Genomic DNA, 3,511 nt, shown 5'->3' with positions numbered 1-3,511 from the left:
TAAACATATCAAAAATGTTTTAAACGTGTCAAAAACGTATTAAACATATCAAAAATGCGTTAAACGTGCTAAATAAGTGAAAATGTGTTAAACGTGTTAAAAACGTGTTAAACATATCAAAAACATGTTAAATGTGTTAAAAATGTGTCAAACGTGTCAAAAATGTAAAAAACATATAAAACGTGAGAACAACGTGTTAAACGTGTTTAATGTGTTAAAAATATTTTAAAAGTGTTAAAAATATGTAAACATATCAAAAACGTGTTAAACATGTCAAAAACGTGTTAAACGTGCCAAAACATGATAAACGTGTTTAATGTGTTAAAAACGTGTTAAACATGCAAAAATGTGAAAATGTGTTAAACGTGTGAAAACGTGTTAAACGTGTCAAAAACGTGTTAAACGTGTCAAAAACGTGTTAAACGTGTCAAAAACGTGTCAAAAACGTGTTAAAAACGTGAAAATCGTGTTAAACGTGTCAAAAACGTGTTAGATGTGTCAAAAACGTGATAATCGTGTTAAACGTGTTAGACGTGTCAAAGACGTGAAAAACGTGTTAAATGTGTCAAAACGTGTTAAACATGCCAAAAACGTGTTAAACGTGCCAAAAACGTTTTAAACGTGCCAAAAATATGAAATTATGTTAAACGTGTTAAAAACGTGTTAAACGTGTTTAATGTGTAAAAAACGTGAAAAACGTGTTAATTTAGAATTATAATTCCGTCCTAAAAAAATTGGAATTGAGAACTATCAAATTACACTATATTGAATTACAATTCCAATTCTTAATATTAAAGTGTCTAACAAACATAAGAATTGGAATTGGACCCTCCAATTCCAATTCCAATGCCAATTCCAGGGTTATCAAACACACCCTTAGAGAATATGATTGTCGAAGAAAATAAGAATATTAACAAAATTATTTAAAAGAAAAAAATACTATTTAAAATATATAAATAAATTATTAAAGCATTATTAGAGCTCTCCATCAATGACTATATTAATCATTGATGGAGGCAGCGAGAGACTAAATTTTGTAGCTCAAGAACAAAATTTTGACTCTGATACCATGATAGAATATAGAGAAAGATTGTATTGAATGATATATTTTGAATTAAATAGGTTATGTCTATTATATAGACAATACATTAAAATTTATAATAAAATTAATATAATAATATAATATAATAATAATATTATTACAATTTATCATATTGTATTGTGATAATATCTTACATATATATTATTTTATATTATAACATCCTCCTCAAACTCAAGATGGAAAGACGAGACGGTGAAATGTTAAGAGTTTAGTTGATTAGGAAATAAATTGAAACATTTATTTATTTTTTATTTTAATAATAAATCTAAATAAATAAAATTAATTATTCAAAATTTATTTTAAATAATAAAAAAAATCAACATTAATAGTATAATAATAATTCAATCAAATATAAAATAAACCTTAGTGAAAAAATTAATAAATTTTAAAAATAGAAATTTAATTTAAATATATTAAAATAATAAGTATTTATTAAATATTTAACAGAATACAAATATTATATATATATATATATAAATATTTTTTAATTGTTAGTCATATAAATTATATATATATATAAACATAATTATAAATATAAATCAACAATCTTAAGTGATCTAGTGGTTGAAGTAGTAATGTTACTTAATAGAGACCATTGTTCAAATTTCGTTAGGCACAATTTTTTAACTATTAAAAAAATTTGAGGGTTAATATGTGAAATAAAAACGTTGGTTTATCGAAGTGAGGAGATTATTGGATGCGAATGATATTTGATTAAAATTTATGATGAAATTCGTGGTTGGGTAATTGTCATTCACAAAATTATAAGTCAATTTGGATGGATGGTTAAAATATAATGAAATTGGTGATTGGGTAAATAAAATTCACAGTATGGAAAGAGATAGTATTTTGTTTCTTGATTTGACCGAAGTGAAAGTGTAAGGTCAATTGAGGTGGATAAAAATATGAAATGAGATGGTTGGATAGTCAAAGTGAGTATGCCACATAATGAGAGATCGATTGGGGGATTGGTGGGCTAAAGTGAGGATAAAAGAGATTGGTAATATACCCAAGTGAAAATTTAAGGTCACGGTATGAGATGTCTGATGAGGGTGGATAAATGTGAAATGAGATGGGTCGGTCACTCGAAGTGAGGATAAGTAAATCGGATTTTTTATTATAAAATATGTGAGTAGATGAATTGTTTGACCGAAATGAAAGTAAGGTCTCGAGATGAGAGGTCAATTGAGTTTAGTGGGATGGTTGGGTAGTCGAAGTGAGTTTGCCACATAATGAGAGGTCAATTGGGGATTTATGGGCTAAAGTGAGGGAAAAGAGATTGGTAATATAATAAAGTGAAAGTTTAAGGTCACAGTATGAGATGTTCGATTAGGGTGGATAAATGTAAAATTAGATGGACTATTTAATCGAAGTGAGAATAAGTAAGTCGGGTTTTTATTGTGAAATATGTGAGTAGATGGAATGTTTGACCGAAATGAAAGTGAAATCTCGAGATGAGAGGTCGATTGAGTTTAGTGGGATAAAAATGTGGAATGAGATAGTTGGTTAATTGGAGTAAAGTAAGGTCAAACTGTGAGATGTTGATGAAGGATTGATAGGTCAAAGTGAGGGTAAAAGAGATTGGTAAAGTTGGAGATTGTTGATTTGGCCGAAATGAAATTGTGTAAAAGTCACACAATATGAGAGGTTGATTAAGGTGTGGAATGAGATGGTTAGTTATCCGAAGTGAGGATAAAAATGTCAGGTTGTATATTGTCAAATATGTGAGGAGATGGGTCACAAGATAAGAGGTCGGTTGGGGATTGGTGACCAAAATGAAGAGTAAAAGAGATTGATGATGTTGAAGATGGTTGATTTGACCAAGAGTGAAAGTGTAAGGTCACATATGAGAGGTCGATTATTGAATTGATAAATGTGGAATGAGATGGATGGTTAGTTGAATTGAGGATAAAGAATATCGAGTTGTATATTGTAAATATGCTAGGAGATATAAAAATAAGGTCTTGAGATGAGAGGTCGATTGTATATTGGTGGATAAATGTGGAATGAGATTGTTAATTAGTCAAAGTGAAAGTATATAAGGTAACGAGATGAGATGTCAATTGGGGTGGATAATGTAGAATGAGATGTGTGGTTAGCCGGATTATGGATAAGAATGTCGGGTTATATATTATAAAATATGTTAGAAGATCGGTTGTTTGATGAAATGAAAATAAGGTCTTCGAGAGAATAGAGGTCGATTGTGATTGTGAATAAATGTGGAATGAGATTATTTTTGATTAGTTGAAGTGAAACTATTGTAAAGAGATAAATGTCTCGATTAGGAAAGAAATTAATATTTATGGTTAAAATATGCGAGAAAATTAGTTGTTTGACTGAAGTGAGAGTTAAGGTCACGAGATGAGAAGTCTGATTTGAATTGGTAGATAAATGTGGAATGAGATAGTT

Source organism: Impatiens glandulifera, chromosome 1, assembly GCF_907164915.1.
Source record: "Impatiens glandulifera chromosome 1, dImpGla2.1, whole genome shotgun sequence".
Taxonomy (NCBI): Eukaryota; Viridiplantae; Streptophyta; class Magnoliopsida; order Ericales; family Balsaminaceae; genus Impatiens; species Impatiens glandulifera.
This window is presented reverse-complemented; position numbering follows the sequence as displayed.